The sequence below is a fragment of the Pseudophryne corroboree genome, chromosome 2 (genome assembly GCF_028390025.1).
Source record: "Pseudophryne corroboree isolate aPseCor3 chromosome 2, aPseCor3.hap2, whole genome shotgun sequence".
NCBI lineage: Eukaryota > Metazoa > Chordata > Amphibia > Anura > Myobatrachidae > Pseudophryne > Pseudophryne corroboree.
The window spans coordinates 955,679,715-955,700,738 of NC_086445.1; the positions used below are offsets into that span (position 1 = coordinate 955,679,715).

At 40.8% G+C, this 21,024-nt stretch overlaps 1 long non-coding RNA gene across 2 annotated transcripts in view; it reads left to right on the forward strand.

The window, feature by feature from the left end:
• The window catches only part of LOC134987127 (uncharacterized), a 154,503-nt gene that overhangs the window by 60,751 nt on the left and 72,728 nt on the right, over positions 1-21,024 (forward strand). Inside the window, exon 1 of one of the 2 annotated variants that reach the window (XR_010192856.1) lies at positions 16,387-16,464. The exons of the other annotated variant lie outside the window; for it this stretch is intronic. This is a non-coding gene — a long non-coding RNA (uncharacterized LOC134987127). Of the gene's footprint in view, positions 1-16,386; positions 16,465-21,024 lie in introns of those variants that run through there. 2 annotated transcript variants of the gene reach the window in all.

The window sequence follows — 21,024 nt, forward strand, 5'->3', positions numbered from 1 at the left end:
GCGATCAGGTCTAAATTAGGCCATTTCATTGTAGTAACGTATACATAGCATGCCTGGGTATAGAAATTTATAAACATTCGTAATAAGACTCAGCAGATAAAAATGCATGGGGAAGACAAAGGGTGATATATGTACTGTAATAGCTGCGAGTTGTCGGTAACCTGGTTTTGCCTTCTAAAGATTTGGCACATTAAAACGCTGATATCTCCTGGCTGCCTGCAACTTGCAGGCTAAAACATATACCCTAAAGCAGTGATTTCCAAACTGGGTGCCATAATACTTTGTGTACAAAGACGTATCCGATTTCCAGTGCTGTTTGGATATCTTCTGCGAATACACCTTGTTAATTAAGGCTGTCCGGATCGGCTTCACCATCAACGGGGTAACGTTTATCCACTAACTGGCAAATACACCTGAACTGTTCACCTTGTTGCACCTTGTCATCATATTTACTGCTTACTGACTGTGCTTTTTAAGCCAACTAGGAGCATTATGTATATCCAGGATAATTATTTGAACCTATTAAGAATCTGCTTACCGCAAAGAGTCCATGTGCATTACAGTGTTAGGTGCCGTGGTCTACTGGGATGCTGAGGGGCATTTGTAAGATTGCCACAGGTTGATGGTCTAGGTCCAAATCAAATTATTTATGATCCATGAGACAGGCAAAACCAGAGCTGGGTGGCTGTCAATCATAAAATACAGTATGTGGACAAACAGAAGTACAATCCTGTCCACCACCACATTACTGAACCTAAGGGTGACATGTATAGTAAGCGCAATTTACTTAATTTAATATTTTTTGCTGAAATCTCTCAATGAGAAACAATGGGTGAGATTCAAATGATATATCACGCCCAATTTCCTTTCTAAAATGATCTCCGTTATCGCGCATATTGCGCATGTAGTAATCAGGTTTACTGTGTAAAGGGTTGGGTGCCTCACTACTCCGGGGGTAGCAAGCTGAGATAATGATACAACATCCCTGGGGGCAGAAACAGAACGAGTGTGGAAAGGGGTGAAAAGAATTGAATCTCCCCCTTTTAATCTAGGGGTGTTGTGAAAATATGGTAATACTCAATGCGCCATGATTAAGAAGGTCAGGGAATCACTCACTTATAATGTGATGATAATGTTGATATTATCTTAGACCGAAAAGCTATACCTCTAGATACACTATTACCGTGTAGCCGCTATGGCCGCTAGACTGGATACACGTGCTAGGCACTTTGTACGCTATTTGCATACAGAGTCCCGCACGTGGTACGTACTTGGCGTACACACGTCGCGCTGAGTGTACAGAGTACACACAGCGTGCGCACACACAATTGATAACCTTTAAACCTTGTTAATGATACAATGCAATGATATGATTATACTTTAAACCCTTAGCAGCAAAGTACTGCAACGATGTTATACCTTAAACCTTAAGTAGCGCTGACGGTATAAAGTACCCGCAGTGCATACACCTTATCAATGCCTATACACCTTATACAGATAAATACACTATAAGACCCTTGCAGGAAAGTGAAGACACAACACTGATTTGTAGTTGAAACCACAGGGTTCTAAGGCCACCGTGGCATAATTCCAAAAAGTAAACAGTACAAGTCATACACTACAGGCTAACAAGATAAATCTAAACAGAATAATGGCTACAGAGAATGTACATACGTGAGAATGTTCGCAAGCGCAACCCGGCCAGTCCTCCGCTTGTCAGATAGAAAGCGTTCAGAGTCTTCTGACCGGCCAGGCAACAATGGGCTTTTTATACACAACATGCATACACAATACAATGGTCACTGTAATCTCATTGTCCATTGGACACAGGGATGTGTCTGTACATTACAGAAGAGGTCATAGGTGGATTTGAATAGATTGGCGATGTCTTTCCCCAACTGCTCTTGTGGGTGGTATCCTCTGGATTCCCGCCGCATACATAATATACAGTAAATACAGTTAATATCTATATTCTGCTTTTGCACATAACTATACGCAGGAACATGCGATCTTTCTCTAACCAACACCGGAATGTTACCCTCAAAATACCCTACAGCTGGATACTAGACATCACCTTCCAATCTTTATCTGACCCTTCCTATCATGCAAAGGCGAATCTCTTAGTCCAGGAACTGTTTAAACTATTAATACTCGCTGACTTGTCTAGGAGAGCTATGTCTAAAATGTACACTATTTGGGTTAAATATGTTCTAATAAACCTCTATGCGTTCACAAACTCTACCGTAAATGCGCATACCACGCGCTAAGGCGCATGGCCGTGGAAAGCTCCTTTACGCAAATTGCGGATATGTGCACGCACAGCAGACTAAGTGCACGCGCAGCGGGCATGTACATGGGGTTAGTACGTGGGGCATGCATTACAATATTTTTAAACTTTGACAGTCCACCCTTTGGCAGTCAACAATAACTGCCACTATCTAAACATTAAACAGAAAAATATACCATACAATATCTACAGACGATTGGATGGTTGGAGGAGAGGTGTAGGCAGGAAATGGATGATCTAGTGGGATAGTAAAAGCATGTATGTATGAAATCCGTCTGAGGGGCATGTATCATCGTGCCGTACATGTTCTAGATAAGCTTCGAGGTATTGCGAAGTATACATTAAATCCTTCTTATCCCGTATTAAGGGTCTGTAAGTGGGCCAACAAACACTACCTAGCTCTTTTCGGCTTCTTGTTCCAACAAATGGGGTGCACATTTAGTTGATGATACATATGTAGTTGTACATATGATACATATGTAGTTTAGTTGATGAACATATGTGAATGCTAATATATGGGTATTACCTATCGACTATGTGTGACACTACCTGAAGGTTGTAGAGATGAAGATAAGACACGTATCACAAATACATTCACATAACATTTGTGTAATCGTTCTTGGGTGTTGGTTGAAGTCTTGTCCGGATGGGTGTATCTTTGCTGAAAGTGTTAATCAAAGTCTTTTCTGGATGGATGTATTGTTCATCAAAAGTCTTCTCCGAATGGATGTATTGTTCATCAAAAGTATTTTCCGAATGGATGTATTGTTCATCAAAGTCTTTTCCGAATGGATGTATTTTTGCTTGAGGGAAAACAAAGGAGAAACGGGTGAAAGAAACGGACCATGGATTCACGTCTTATCACAACATTGTCTCGATTGATGGGTCATAAATTAAATCAGTTTGTGTAACAATGCCCCCGCTCCTCAAACTCATCACTTTGGTACCGCGCTTGCACCGCATTAAAATTCGAACACATCTAAATATCAAACCAATCATTATGACAACTCCCAGGATGCAAAGGAGAAACTTTCCTACACTCACGATAACATTTTGAGCCCATTCTCCTAAACCTGAGAACCAATTTCGTGGGTTCACCCATGAGACCCAGCCGGTCAGTTCATTACTCACAGCAGTAAGGGTAAGGTAGTGTCTCCTTCTGAACTCCCACTTCAATTGCAAGATATCATCCATCTTTTGATGTATGACCTCGGTTGGGTCATCAGTGCTGTTTGTGATGTACGTGCAACACTTCACACCATACTGAGTTGCCAAGGTGACGCAGTACCCACCTGTCACCGCTGTGATATAATTTAGAACCATCCTGTGCTGGATCAGTTCCGTTTTGTAAGCTTGCAACTCCCTCCCTGTATACCTGAAGGTATCATCATACATCTCGGTGATATTATCTATCAGGTTCGCTAGCGCATGAATATACCTATAATTTATAATTCCTCTGGCGGTATGGGTGATATCTAACGCGAGTAGGAATTGAATCCCGGTGGATTCGTGGATCAAATCAGAGGCTGCGTGCTCTGTCCTATCTATAAGGTGTCTCTTAACGATGTGTTCATAGTGAGTATGAGTGTAAGGAGCTTGAGCATTGCGGTGAACGTCTTTCATCTTATTATGGGTTATGGTCATAACTTCTGGCAACACTCTTCCAATGTAACACAATCCCTCTGAGTTTGGGGCAAGCCACTTATACGCCTTCCTCCCGCATATGAAATATGCATCATCGGGGAGAACATATGGGACAGAATATGACATTACCATATTGCAAACCTTCCAAGTGAAAAATCCTATCCCTAACTCTCTCATCTGTTCAGTACACGTATCAGGCTGTATGATATGCGCACAGTACCCTGGTGATACCTCTCCAACCCGCATGGTCCTACTTCCTAGAGTATACCTATCCCGAAAATACCTTCCACCGTCGGCTATTTGGCGTATAAGTTCAGTGTCTACGGGTATTCTGTCGGCTCTGTGTGAAAATGCCATGGTTTGGTTATTCCATGTCACTTCCCAATTTTCCGGCTTTCGGGAATTGGAAATGTTGAAACATACTAAGGATCTATCCACATGATATTGGTGGAGATTCAAACTAGGGGGCCTAGAAATATTAAATTTCTTGTCCACCGGTCTCCCACCCCTTAATTCAAGTACCTCATCTATTGTTAAAGGATACGGTACTAGCCCTGACTTGCTCTGACCTTGAGGTGCTTGTGAGCACACCCAGCATTCTATTTGGTTTAAAACCTTACCCACTAATGAGTGATAATCACTCAATGGATGACGGTCCATGTTGATATTAAGGCTGGACTGACATCTCTGGATGCACCCGTCCTCAACTATGTTTTCACAGTTTCTGCAAATACAATTTTCCTCAACCAATAACCCTTCACAGTGCCTCCTAGTTTCTTGACTACTAGAACGTTTTCTGATACTCGCCTTTGCTCGGTGGATGTGTTGCTCTTGGAATTCTATCAATCCGTCCTTGCCATCAGAACCCATTCCAGATCCTTTCTCGAACTCTCTGGTACTCTCACCGAAACAGACTGCTCTGGTCAACAACAGGGTCAACAGGAAAACCTGGAATGCAGTCTCTTGGGGTAAGTCCATCTTGTTAAGGGGAGAGAAAAAGGAGCAAGGAAGGGGGGAAAGGAGGGTAATGGGAGATGGAGAAAATAATAAAAAAGAAAAAGAAATCTGGTACGACAACCACCTCTAGTCTTGTTGTTCTCCGTGCTCAGGTGCCTTCTCAACAGTGCTGCCTCTCAGTCTTCCCGCAACAGACACTCCAGTGATACGCTATTCTTTCCGAGTCAGCGACCTTTCTGTAGGGAATATAAATCCTGTATTACAATGTGTTTAACTGTTGTGTGAAATAAACCATCCGTAGAAAATGAAAAAAGAGAGAGAGAATAATAAAAAGAAAATTTGTCAGATTTGCATTTACCATCAGGCTGTCACACCATCATGTCTATCGGTATCTCTGCACAGTCTCCCTTCACCAGTATTTCCACTCTCCACCCTCTGTGCATGGCCAGGCACAATGATGCTGGTGAGATATACTGGGGTTGGGCAGACCTCTGAAAAGACCGAATAGATATGTGACGTTTGAGCTGTAAATCTGTCGGTGAACGTCAGAGATGAAGAGGAAACTTTAAAGATAAATCACAGAGTTTACCTGGCCGCCCCTGCATCTACAAGGAATGATCTACCAGCTACATCAACTGTGACCTCAGGTTTACTACCAAGGCTAGCAATCAACTTCACTGGCTGCAGACTACAGGTGCGGCCCAAAATTTTTCCTATGTGATCCCTGATCCCAAGTACGTGTATCATATCTTTGCTCGTGTTCTTGTCTAGGGGGTCTGAATTTATGTGTGCTGTTACAGTTGCTGGCATAATGCCCTTCCCTTTTACACAGATAACAAACTCTTGGCTTCCTCCATGTGCCAGGGGCCTGGGGTTTTGGTCGAGTTGATGCTTCTTCCAGTGCTTGGATGCTCATCACCATCAACCGCTCTCCCTGTGCTTCCCTGATTCTTTGGATATTACGGTCATGCTCGATAGCGGACTCTCTTAATGCAGCCACCGAGATACCTCTCCAGTTAGGTAGAGAGGTTTGTACCCTGGTTCTTAGTGTGTCTTTTAACCCGTCCATTAATACTGACACGGCTACCTCCCTGTGATGTATATTTTCCTTAATGTCCTCGATCCCAGTGTATCTAGACATTTCCTGCAGTGCTCGGTGGAAATATTCAAATGCCGTTTCACCTTCTTTTTGTCTTATTGAAAAGATTTTGTTCCATTTGACAACAGTAGGGAAATATACTTCTAATTGCAGATTGATTTGTCGTACATTCTCCTAAGTGTACTCCTCAGTGAGAGGTACTTCTGCGTCTAATTTACAATCAGTAATAAATATGGCAGGGTCAATATTGGAAGGTAGACATACTCGTAGCACTGTTCGCCAATCTTTGTTTGTGGGTTCGGTGGCATTACCTAATTCTTTAATAAACCTCTGGCATGCGACTAGATCTTTTCAGGGATCGGGAAATTCAGACATAATTGTCCTCAATTCTGCATAGCAATGTTCCTGACGGGAGTGATTCCCTGAGCGTCAGTCTTCCCATTGGGGACTGCGATCACCCTGACAGGATTTAGTTCAAGTACATCATTCTGGGTTGCTTCTACAATGTGAGGTGCAATTGTCTCTGCATAATGTACTGTACCGTACTTACCTGTGGACACGACCTCACTTATCCCTCCGCTAGGGGGCTTTACTACTGCTCTTACCGGTTGGGCTGTGCCCACCTGGGTGTCCTGTATGGTGGCTGCTGGAGAAAGTGCCGATATCGTGCTGGGTTCATATTCTTGCTCGTATTCCTGAGGGAAGTTTAAGATGGGATACAACTTGCACGGGTTTGCATTAATACATTTATTAAGTTAATTCTTATCATCATTACTACATTTATCAATTTTACTCTTAGCATATCTCAGTATGCATTGTCTGTAGCCAATTTCTCCCCTGTAATATACGGTGGTGGTGTTGCGGTTGCCATCAGTTTCCTGCCTGGGTTGGAACCGGCTGTGTAAGCTAGTTCCCTCTGCATATCACCCTCTTGCTGCCATAAATTTAAACAGTTTGTGTGTCTAATCCTTTGTTTTTGAGATTTTATCAGACAGATCCTAAGCCTTAGATTATGCAATACCTCTGAGTCAAAACTACCTATCCCAGGAAATGATGCTTTATCCCCCACAGTCATTCGTGTCCACTCATTACAAAAGGTCTCAGTGTGGGGACCATACTTCCCCCACATTACTAACCAAGCTGACCCCCTGGGTCTGAAATCTGCAGTCTGAACCCTGACTGAGGAACGTCCCTGTGTTGTGCACTTGGCTTCCATTGTGGACCTTTTTAACACGGGAAAACTTCCTAAAATGCACCAAACACAGTAGTCTACCAGTGGAAGTCCTCAAAGTTCTTCCACTAACTTCTTCTGCTCCGAGTATCACGGATCCGCCTTTTTTAGCAGACTCGAGTAGCCGTTGCAGGCCCTACTTCGGCCTATATCCCCTGGGCCTTTAGGTACCCAGTGATTATCTGCCTCTGGAGGGACCAACGAAAACTCCCTAAACCTTTACTTTACACAAATCACGCTTGCATGTGCTACACATAACGCTTATGGTGACGAGATTTACGCACAAATATGCAAAACTTCGTATCACGTTGCGCCGTGTATTGCCCACACAACTGTGCGGTCCAATCGTACCGCTCATAGACACTTGCTATCTATAAGTGGTAGGATCACTGGAGTCTCCACCCTGTGCTCCAAAACAGCTGGAGTGTAATACCACGAAAACTTTATTACACTCCGTTGCACGTATTCACCTAGACCGTGCTCACCACGTTTTCACCTAGACCGTGCTTCACCAAGTTTCACCAAGCTTCACCAAGATCACCAAGTTCACCAAGCGGGGTTCAATACATTCACACCTTATTCAGCCCACACTAACATTCTATAGTTTTCTGATCAGAAAATATCCTTTCCTGTTAACTGACAGCTTTCCCCAGAGGTACTACAGTAAAAAAGGTTATTAAACTAAATATTGGAAACTGAACAAATTTGTGCTATTATCGCGTGGCTACCGTCTCGCGCCTAAACTAAAACAATGCTATTGTGTAATTTGTACTTAGCGGTCGTACCCTTTACGCAGGTTGCGTAAACACGCCACGTGCGTAGGCCTTTACGTAGCATACGCAGTCCCGTACTTTGTCCGAGACACGTGTACAAAGGCCATATATCCGCAGTACTACAAATCCCACACTTCTATAAATGTAAGCAATATTAACTATAATCGCTCACTTAACACTACACACAGTTTCTTCTGTATAACCCTTTACAACTAGGCCAGGCTGCATGTGCGTCTTACACTTATTTCCTATATTTTAACTAAATAGCAACAAATTTTCTCAGTACAGGTCAAAATGAATCTAGTAATCATCAATAATTCAAATGGTATGATTCAGATTGGATAGCTATCTTGCAGAACATACACTGATATAAAAATACACATAATTATAATATTATATATATGTACCATTCACTGGTCTCCTGAGACTCATTTACCCATTAAGTGCTTCTAATTTGCATATGAATGCTATGTGCTATTGGTTGCCTGTAAAGGTTGGTTTTTTTTTCACTGTTAGGAAAAAGCAGTTACACAGGTTAATTTGCATTTCAATGGCTATCTTATAGCAAGCAGAGTTAACTGAATCTTAGAGGAAAAAAAACCTTTTTTTATATCTGTGTGTACTTCTTACATCAAGTATTCATCTTACTATTAACTTTCATTAAGCCCCATCTGAAACTATTTGTAATTGACAATGGCATGGGTTAAATAAATGCATTGGTAACTCATAAATGGTGATTTCTTTTTGACCAAGGATGGCTGATTCTTCCGGGCAGTGAAAATCAGCCATTTAGAAAAAATGACCTTCCCAACATGGCCGCTGCTCCTCCCCCTTCCACATCCCTGAGAGTTACACAAAATGGTGGACAAGCCATGTGGTTAGTCCAAAATGGAGGACAGACCACCTTTGTCACAAAGAAATCACACACCATGCAAGCCCCTGAAGTTATTTTAGGCCTGAGTTAAAAAAAACAACACTATATCAAGGCTTTTGCAGCAACTTTTAAATGTACTTTTACCCTACTTAACAGATAAGCAATCCAATCTGAATCAAACACAATATGACTCATTTGAACCTTGTTTTGCAACAATATGATCAGATATGCAGAGTACAAAATACAGGTGTATGCGTGTATTTTGTGCGCATTTTGCGCCAAACAGAAATTCACAGACTTTAAAAATAGCTTTGCGTTCTTACCTTCCGGATTCCACCAGCATCCCAACAAACCTTGCAGAGCAGATGCTTATCTTATCAGCACTAGTGTATCCACCAACCAGGAGAAGGTTTGTGTGGGATACCTTTCCGCTCTTTGCTGATAGATAAAGTCTGCTGTATGCTGCTAGCTGTGGGTATGAGGAAAAACTGGACGAGTTTCAATTGATAATGTCGATATTATCTTAGACCGAAAAGCTATACCTCTAGATACACTATTACCATGGAGCCGCTATGGCCGCTAGACTGGATACACGTGCTACGCACTTTGTACGCTATTTGCGTACAGAGTCCCGCACGTGGTACGTACTTGGCGTACACACGTCGCGCTGAGTGTACAGAGTACACACAGCGTGCGCACACACAATTGATTACCTTTAAACCTTGTTAATGATACAATGCAATGATATGATTATACTTTAAACCCTTAGCAGCAAAGTACTGCAACGATGTTATACCTTAAACCTTAAGTAGCGCTGACGGTATAAAGTACCCGCAGTGCGTACACCTTATCAATGCCTATACACCTTATACAGATAAATACACTATAAGACCCTTGCAGGAAAGTGAAGACACAACACTGATTTGTAGTTGAAACCACAGGGTTCTAAGGCCACTGTGGATTAATTCCAAAAGGTAAACAGTACAAATCATATACTACAGGCTAACAAGATAAATCTAAACAGAATAATGGCTACAGAGAATGTACATACGTGAGAATGTTCGCAAGCGCAACCCGGACGGTCCTCCGCTAGTCAGATAGAAAGCGTTCAGAGTCTTCTGACCGGCCAGGCAACAATGGGCTTTTTATACACAACATGCATACACAATACAATGGTCACTGTAATCTCATTGTCCATTGGACACAGGGATGTGTCTGTACATTACAGAAGAGGTCATAGGTGGATTTGAATAGATGGGCGATGTCTTTCCCCAACTGCTCTTGTGGGTGGTATTCTCTGGATTCCCGCCGCATACATAATATACAGTAAATACAGTTAATATCTATATTCTGCTTTTGCACATAACAATACGCAGGAACATGCAATCTTTCTCTAACCAACACCGGAATGTTACCCTCAAAATACCCTACAGCTGGATACTAGACATCACCTTCCAACCTTTATCTGACCCTTCCTATCATGCAAAGGCAAATTTCTTAGTCCAGGAACTGTTTAAACTATTAATACTCGCTGACGTGGTCTAGGGGAGCTATATCTAAAATGTACACTATTTGGGTTAAATATGTAATGTTCTAATAACCCTCTATGCGTTCACAAACTCTACCATAAATGCGCATACCACGCGCTAAGGCGCATGGCCGTGGAAAGCTCCTTTATGCAAATTGAGTATATGTGCACGCACGGCAGACTGAGTGCACGCGCAGCGGGCATGTACATGGGGTTAGTACGTGGGGCATGCATTACAATATTTTTCGACTTTGACAGTGAATATAATGGTGAAGGCAAAGCATTGATTTGCCAGTGTAAAGGACGATAAAGCAATGTTATTAGTTAATAACATAAACTCCTAAAGCGTGTAGATACAGGTTTCCATGACCAACGGGCACCCGCTACCATTCTCATGAGACACATGGGAGAAAATTGACTTACATAACATATGTGCAATGTTGAGTGGAAGATCGATCACAGACACACTATTTCATAAATTAAAAATCTAAAAAAAACTAAATATGTAATTTTATTGCTTTGGAAACTTAGCCACATTAATAATAATAATAATAATAATAATAATAATAATCATCATCATAATAATAATAATAATAATAATAATAATAGCAGAAGGAGTCAACTACTGCTATCACTGAATTACACCAAATAACACCCAAGTGATACACCATAGTATTTTACATCAATATTTCCTGCCAAGGTTAGGATCAGATGTATGAAGAGTTAATAACACTCACTGCTGATCTTTCAGGATAGGTGGTCAATGGACAGAGAGCCTGTACCACAATTCAGCATTTACAGTATAAGTCAGAAATAGCCTTCACTGCAAATGTTAAGAGACCTTGATTGTCAGTCCTCTTAGAGATAAGATTAAGGTTTACATGGTAACCCTATAACAACTTTTCTTAGACTATAGAACTAAGCAAAGTATTGAATATTCTCTCTCTACCAGTCATCTACTCAACATTAACAGGAATGAAGGTCCCCTAAGAGACTCTACACAAAGTTAAGATAGGGAAAAACAAGTAGGCATTAAGCTAACCTAATGTAGACAAACCTTTGAAAAAGAACCAAACCTGGCACACCTAAAACAACCTGTGAAACATCGAAGGATAAATACCTGTGCACACACCCAGCATGAGAGTGTTCAGGACAAGGGAATAGGAGAAGGCAGAGGGTCCTCCCTGCAGTGCTTTTTCCCCGGTTTGGATATGGGCTGTGCTAGGGACTATAGATGTCTATAGCAGGAAAACATTCCACCATGGATAACTTGTCCACACAAATGTGAGAGCCAGAGGAAAGGAAAAGGTGTCCTGACTAACCAAAGATACTCACCCCAAATGTTCTTGATCCCCTTGGTTAGAACTCACGATCGGACTGCACCCACTCTGCACAAAGCACACAGTTGCCTCTCAATATGGTAAAATATTCCACTCATGTCAGCCAGCAGCAAAAAAAAAAAATAAGGTACACAATAATAGTAGCTGGTTACTAACAACTGTGCAACAAGAAACTATACAATCACGATGCAGGCTCAGGGAATATAATGCAGAATACTAAGGCAATCAATGAAAAATGCACAAAAAGTAATACATCAGCAGTCTACCTTTGATCTGGGAGGATTTTGTGTGTCTATTTGTACCTAAAAGAGAACTATATCTTTAATGTCCTATTAAAGTCTATGTGCACCTGTTTTGGTGGGAAATTCTGTGTTTCACATGCCAAACCATTCTCTTAGTCCCAGTATCTACAACTGGGCAGCAGAGGGCAAAGTGTCAGCTCTTTCACAAAATCTGTCGGCTATCCCAGTGTTATTTCCCATTCTTATTGGCTCTTCTCCTGGCCTTACCTGGCCTGTGATGCCTTTTCTTTCTTCTTGGGACTCTTCTACCTTTGCTTGTGGCCTCTCTTCTTGGTCTTTCTTTCTTTCTTTCTTTCTTTCTTTCTTTCTTTCTTTCTTTCTTTCTTTCTTTCTTTCTTTCTTTCTTTCTTTCTTTCTTTCTTTCTCAAGCGCACTATTTTCTTTTTCTTTCTTTTCAGAGCTACTGTATCTTCTCTCTTTGGAAAGGTCTTGTTTCACCTCTCTTAGCAGATAGACTGGAGGCACTCTGCTCACAACATAGAAGATGTTGCCATGGGTCATGTCTATTTTCTTCTAAAAACAGCAGCCCTTATAGGGTTTTCTGACTCCCTCTCACTAATTGCCAGACACAGGTTACTCTTCTTACACTCTTTTCTTTATTTGCTAGGAGAAATTGTTTCTTTTGACCAAACAGAGCATAGATAACATTGCATTGCCATTCCATCTTTGTTGATTTAAAATATGTGTAACTGTTACTTTAAAGAAACAAATGAATTAATTTGAATATCATATGTTTCAAGTATTCATATAAACCATTGGCCAGCACCCATTTTTGTATTGTAGGCTAGAAATCCCAGCATTATTTTTTTTTTAGTATATACATGCCTCTGATTGCTTTTAAATGGGAAATCATGTTAATCAAGGTGTACCAGGGGGATGCAGTTAATTTGCCGGCTGTCAGGATCCTGGCAGTCAGGGTACCGATGCCGGAATCCCAACAGCCAACAATGCCAACATACGGAATGCCAGTGCACAGGGGCTATTCCACGACACCCATAGAGTGGGAATAGAACCTGTGGCGAGCGCAGGGTTGCCGCTGTTGGTATATTGACGTCTGCCAGTAAATCGTACCAGGAGTCTCAATTGTAGGAAGATAATAATTCCAGATTAAGTGTTTATATATAGTGTTTATAACGGAATATAAAACTATATTGAAAAACTAAGTCACACAGGAGTTCTTGTTTTTCTTTAAATAAAGCAGTGAAATTATTTAAATCTCCTCAGATATGAGGTATGTGTATATGCTGGATATGTACTGTACATTTTTATGAGCGGCAGCAGATATCCATTGTGTTAAATTGTTGTTGCAATCCATTAAAGTCCTCTGAGGCATCCTTAAATGTTCTAAATAATTAAAACAATTCACGTTTAATCTAAAATCAAGTGGTTTTCTTTTTAATGTGAAATAGTACCTGTAACTATGAAACATACAGTATAACTCTCACTTCATTAATGGCAAAAACTATTTGACTTGATTTAATGAATATATATGGTGTCTTGTGTTATATGAAATATTTTAATAGAGCTCTATTTTACAGATTAGTGCATTAATAAATTGGGATGCGGTCAAGATGCCGCCGGCCAGAATCCCGGCGGTTGAAATACCAACGCCGGAATCCCGACCGCCACAATCTCGACATATTCTCCCTCCGTGAGTGTCCACGACACCCATAGAGGGAGAATATAATAGTGTGCTGAGCGTAGCGAGGCACCGTTCCCGCAGCGTGGCGAGCGAAGCGAGCCCGCAAGGGGCTGCGTTCCGCTCGCCACCCCTGTTGGGTTTGTGTGGTCGGGATTCCGGCGTCGGTATTTCGACCGCCGGGATTCCGGCCGGCGGCATTTAGTACTGATCCCAATAAATTATATGTATTAATTTTCATTGCCATTATATATATTAAATACTGTAACAATTCAAAGTAATTGTACAACATCTAGAGTACATAAATATAATAATAAAACAGACATTTTTTTATTGAAATCATTGACTACGTAACAATAATATTTTTAACAAATCTGTTTTTGTTTATAACTGGTGTTTTATGTTTTTACATTTATAGTATTTTTTTTTGTTTTGCTGTTATTTAGATATACTGTACTTGTGTAACACTTGTTATTGTGGTGTTGATTATTTGGCATCCGGTCTATAGATCTACACTAAAAAGGTCTACAATCAATAGGTCGACCACTAATGGTCGACATGCATTAGGTCAACAGGGTCAAAAAGATCAGCAATTAAAAGGTCGACAGCCAAAAGGTCAACAGGTCAAAAGGTCAACATATTTTTTTAGTATTTTTTACAACTTTTGCTGCATTTACTGTCCACGTCACAAACTATTACCTTTAGTAACTTAGTTGCGAGCGAAGCAAGCCACCGAGCCTGAAATGTTGTGAGCAGACGCATTTCAACAAATTGGGGTAAACATTTTTTAACACTACACCTACATGTGTTTGTGTGTCACCTTTTAACCCTGTCCAGAACTTTTAACTGTTGACCTCTTGGCCCTGTCGACCTTTTGACCCTGTCGACCTTTTACTGTTAAATTAATGATTTTAATATCTATCTTCTGTATAACAACCGATTATTTGTGATAGTGTTGTTTCTATTACAATATTGGAAAAACTACAGGGATAAAGCATGATACTTAGACAGTAGGTTATTTTATACTTATTGTGGGACCATCGGCTTATCAAGACTGATGGGGACTTCAGGTTCCAGCAGCCCTTGCGGTATGCGCAGGAAGGTCAACACTGATCTTGCAGCATCTCACAAGCGGTGTGGCCCAGCAACAGCTGAAAGGGACATGCACGTCCATGGAAAAGACTAGTAGGTTCTGGCTCTCCTCATTGGTGAAAGGAGTGAAATGCATGCTGGGATAGAGATGATCTAAACCAGAGTGAGGATTGGCTATGGGCAATATTTAGAGACTGGTGGTTACTTAGGGGTCTATTTACTAAGCCTTGAATAGAGATAAAGGGGCAGACAAAAAGCACCAACCAACCACCTCCTGTAATTTTTCAAACATAGGCTCTGACATGCCAGTTAGGAGCTGATTGGCTAGAACTTTATCTCCATCCACTTTATTTCTATCCAAAGCTTTAGTAAATAGACCCTTTAAGGGAAGATGCCTTGAAAAGTGATACATTTCAAAGTGATAAAGTACCAGCCAATCAGCTCCTAGCTGCCATGTTATATGCTGGGTTTGAAAAATTACAGGAGCTAGTTAGTTGGTACTTTATCACTTTTCAAGACTTAGTAAATCTCCCCCTTAGACCTCACCATCCTCCTCAACAGTAATAGCAGTTAAGACACCAGATATTGTTTCTGCTGCAAAGTGGTTAGCCATGGTCGCAGATTTCTGATGCAGCTGCTATATATACCTATATATACCTGACTGTGGAAAAATAAATGCAAAAGTCTTCCTCATGCAATGCCATTTTCTGGTGGGCTCCTAATTAGCAAATTTCTGAGGGAATTTTTTTTCTTATCAGTTATCATATAATTCATAAGGAGATCTATAATAAATGTAATGTCCTGGCCGTTCCATGTACTAGACCACAGGTTCTCAAACTCGGTCCTCAAGACCCCACACAGTTCATGTTTTCCAGGTCACCTGTGGATTTTTAAAATGTGACGGTGGTACAGATGACCTGGAAAATGTGACCTGTGTGGGGTCCTGAGGACCGAGTTTAAGAACCACTAAACTAGACAATATGACACAAGAGACTCAGTCATACCTTGATCAATATCTGCCTTTAGTTCTAGAAAAGGACATTAATTTTATCTTTCACTGTTCATTACTAAAAGGCTGGAGCTAGAGCTGTGCAAAGAAATCCATAATAACTGCGTATTCTGGGCAATTATCTATTATGCTACGGAAGTCATGTGAGAGACTGCAATAAAAACAAGTCTTCCTGTGAGTCTGTATGTCCCAGTTCTATATAAAAATAACTAATTCACTGTATACAAGAAAATACTACAGCGAGAGAGGAAGTAAATTGTGACCAAGGACATTCAATAATCTGTGACTCGAGTCATATATTTGGTGAACACTTTTAGCGTGTCAACCACAGCTGCCTACGAAAGAGAACATAGTCTTTGTTAACCAAAGATTGGCCTGGAGCTAATAGTGTTATTACTATGTAATTGAGGTGTAAATGTGTTGTCTATATCAGGAGATATTTTGGGGGAAAATACATGACTGTGATACCTGTGGAAGAGTAACATTATTTTGAGTAGAACATTTACTGTATATTAAGGATCCATGGTCAGGGTTTTAGGGAGATGCCTCTAATTTTAAAGTTAATTATAGCGTGTGTTATAAAAAAAACCTCTATATTCTTATTGCATGTGAATATGAACAAGCAAAGAGTGGGCCATTATTTAAGAAAAACTTACCATTGTGACCAGGCATCTAAACTTCATCTTAAGGTGAGCAGCCATTACATTTGTCAGTCATTTAATCGCTTCTTTACCTTTTGAATAAGATCAAGTGTAGTTCTTATGCTGGGAGTTTGGGGAAGCAGGTATAAGGGCCGGCAGCCTGAAGCCCAAGCTGCTGTGTGCCCTTGGTGCCTCCTGAGCCAGGGGTGCCTGAAAATGCACTGGGGATGGACCACACCTATTCACTAGTAAAGCAAGAGCACTGAGCACTTTTGGTTAGGGCCAGGATAATTTTTTAATATATTTTTTTAATCTTCCCTGGCCTTCTGGCTGGATCCTATTTATTTATTTATATTTCTTCACATTCGTATGCACTTTTCACCACACCTTTTTGTGTAGTGTGTGTGTGTGTGTGTGTGTGTGTGTGTGTGTGTGTGTGTGTGTGTGTGTGTGTGTATGTGTGTGACTTGTTTTCATGGGGGTTTTGGTGAGACCCTTATGGGCCACCTTCTCCCCTAGTTTGCTCAGGCTCTCTTCTGTTGGTGAGAGTGGAAGGTTTCATTCCCCAGGGGGAAGCTTCATCCCACCCTGGGGAGAAAGGAGCAACCCCAAGCCATGAGGTGGAGGGAAGCCTGAAGATCCTTTTCCCCCAAGGGACCTTTTGGGCTCCAGGGGTTGGAAATTCAAGGTGTTCCTCCAAGCTCCAACAAGAGGGGACCTGAAGATCCTTTTCCCCTCAGTAGGCCTTTTGGCTCTGAGGGGAAGGGAAATAAAGGGGTCCTTCTCCTTTTATAGAGGGTTCAAAGTTCTATGCCCTCAGCACGTTTTTTTTCACTGTTCACTGGGTAATGAAGCCATGTACTGTATCTCGGACTTGCAAAAAAAAAAAAAAAAAAAAAACATTTGTAAGTCATTTAATTCAGTAACAATTATCTTATATCCCATGTGGGGTATCCTTTACAATGAAAAAGCATAATATGCATTGAACACTAATTTTACACTGCTGTGGGTGGCTGTGTCTATAGTCCGTTCGATTGCCATAAAAGTTTGGTACGTACTTAGAAATGTGATTGAAATCATAAAAGACAGCTCTCCAGATAAGAGCTGTCCTTTGTGATAAAAGAACTTCAAGGTTTAGGACCCGGGAGCACTTCTGCACATGCGCAGAGTGACACACACACCACAGGGGGTGCTATGAGGGATCCAATTGGATCACTGTCAGGGGTAATTGTGAAAAGAATCCCATAGGCTTCTGCTGGGTACCACCACATAAAGATGGCGTAACCCAGGAAGGTATCGCATTCCAGAGCTTGGTATATATGGAAATGCAGAAGATTTATATAATAAGTGCATGTATACAGGCAGGGGCAGATCCAGTACAAAATAACATGGGGGCACCATGACAGGGAAGATGGGGTTGACCTCACAGCAAGTGGCATGCCCTCAAAAAGAAAGCGATATCAGTATGATGGGGAAATGATGATGCTTTTGAAAGACAGAGGGTGACAGGAGAGAGAGGGTGATGAGAAGATAGTGACACAGGGGAAAGACAGAGGGAGAGGCAGTGGGTGACAAGGATAGATAGTGGGAGATGAGGCAGTGGGTGACAGTGAGAGCCATGGGTGACGCCAGGGAATGGGTGAAGGGGGAGGCAACAGGTGATGCATTGGGATGGGTGATAGGGAGAGGCAGTGAGTGACACCAGGGAATGGGTAATAGGTGGAGGAAATGGGTGACGCCAGGGAAAGGCAGAGGGATGATGGAGGTGATCATGAGGACAGGCAGTGGGTAACAGGAGAGAGAGGTGACATGGAGAGATAGTGAGAGATGGAGAGGCAGTGCTTGCAGGCAGCAATTTTACAATTAAAAGAAATATGCCCATCATGACAAGAGGGTCATGTGCTTGGGTGCACCACCCCAACAAAAAAAAAAAAAATCTGCCACTGTATACAGGCACTAGCTACTAGCTGTCTCACTAAAGCAGTTGTGGAATAATAGGAGGTAGTTACTCCCCAGAAACAAGGTATAATATAAAAATAGGTTACTCAGCGCAAATACTTAAATAATGTACATGAGAACACATCATATATAAGACAATTTATCATGATTTAATATAAAAAATAAAAATCATTACAGACATTTAGTACTGTATATCATAAATAAAAATTATTATATGCTGATGCTGGTGGGCTTTAAATATTCAAAGTTCAGTCAGTTCTAGGGCAATAGATAATTTTTACTTGGAGATGTTTGTGACCATTACTTCAACAGACATGCTCTCTGATATTCTAAATGTGTGTAATGATTTTAATTTTTTATATTAAATCATGATAAATTGTCTTATAAATATATGTTTCCATGCACATCATTTAAGTATTAGCGCTGTGTACCCTATTTTTATGGAAATACGACTAAAACTCAGAAATTGGGGTTTTCTGGGTTCTGGCTGCATTTTCAGCTTTAGCACTTCCCACGCTAAGTATTGTAGTAAGACCAGAAAAGTCCACACATCCATAAAGCTGAACTTTTCATAAATCCTAATTGTTTCATTCCGGAGAAAGAAAACATAACCCCAGTACGACAGATTCATATTTATCCTCATACTGGAAAAAAATCTTTCTAACCCCAAAATGGTAAATTCTATGAATTAATTGCCTCATTAATGTCTATTCTATTTAGTGAATTCGCCATTTCCCCTCACGTAAACAATTCCACAACGTAACCACTTACTTTGTATAGTCCTTGGTATAGAAAGTCACTAGACAGATCTTTGTATAGACCTTGAATATATTTATAGACATGCATTAGGTCACCTGCAGCTTTCATCTAAAGAAAACCAATGCTGTTTTTCTATCAACTTGTCACATTTTCAATTTTTTTAGCATTGAGATTGAATTCCTACTGTATATATCATTTCTAGTTCTTTGTGGACCCAAATAATTGGTGAGCAAAATACTGTACCCCATATTCAAGATGTACCCAGGCTAATGATTTCTATAATGGGAATACTCTGCTTGCATCATGATCATTACTCACCCTTTATGCTTCCCTTGATCTTATACGCTTTTTGCAGCTGCTGCCTGGTACTGTTTGACGCTCATCAGTTGTTTGACAGCTAGTGCTATGTTACATGTACACTGGTGATGGAGCGGAGTTAAGCAAAGTGAGGTTTCATGCAGCTCAGCTTTTCTGTAGCGACCTGTAAAACAAATTGGGTTACACACATGAAAAGGAACCAACCTACTGTAGCATTTGAATCTGTTCTAATCTTCTTGGCAAATATATCAGTTTGAATCCCCTCACTGACAGCAAGGACCATGGTAACAGTCTCTTGACTCACTAACTTGGGACTGCAGCCACTATCACGTTTCTTAATATTTTTCTACACTTTTGGCTTTTAAATCTTGGATATAAATTCACTCCAATCAGACTTTAGTTTTGGTTTCTGAATATCTTGAGTCTCCTAGATTGCAGTGTTTGAAATTATTCATCATACCTCCATGGTGGTTTGCTGATATTTGACCTTGCAGAAGACCTTTTCTGTGGTTGAGCTTCCACACTGATAGCCTCTGGTTCAAATATGTTTCCACCTGATGTCATGGGCAATAACGCATACTTGTAATACATATTAACATCCAGCTTTTCTACTTACACTATTTATTTGAAGATAACATCTCTAGACTTGACTAGCTTTTTAGTATTTGGATTCAATTTTCTGCAACCTTTGCTTTCATGGCAATAGCCAAGCATGTTGCATTTCACTGATTTTGAATCCAGATTTCATCTGTTCTCTTTTGGTATATGGACATACAGTAGGCTATATGTCCAACAGTTCTGAGATGTCTTAGAAACATAGAAACATAGAATTTAATGATAGAAAAGAACGACTTGACCCATCTACAAATGTTCCAGCTGTCATTGTTGCCGCAATGAGCACACATTGCAGCAATACCTAAGTGCCGCCCGGCTGCAACTATTTGAGACAGTGATCACACAATGAAAAGTGTATGGGCCACTGGTGTGTATATATGCACGTGGTGGTGAACATGCATGGTACCCATGCAATCTAATCTGTATCCTTTTTAACCTAATAGTAACCTCAAACCCTATTTTATCCTTATTTCTTTGTAAGGATATCATTATATATATATATCCTTAGCATGTATAAATTGGTCTACTATATTAGCTTCCACCACCTCTGACAGAAGCCTATTCCACTCTGTGAAGTAATTTTTCCTTAAATTTCCCCTGAACTTACTTCCCTGCATTTTCAGTTTATATCCTCATGTTCTAATACTTTTGTTCCTTTGAAGAATGTTTCCCTCCTGTGCTTTGATAAACCTTTGATATAGTTCAAAGTTTCTATCATGTCCCCCCTTTCCCTTCTATACTCCAAATTATACATATTTACATATTTTAGTCTTTCTGGGTAAGTTTTGTGGGGAAGTAGTTACAGTATGTGACCTATGGTCAGGAGGCCGACGATCACATAACCTCCCCCTGTATCCTGAACACTAACAAGACCAACAGTCGGCATGCCGACTAGAAGGGACTATTCCTACGCGTGGGTGTCCATGACACCCATAGAGTGGGAATCGAACCTGTGGC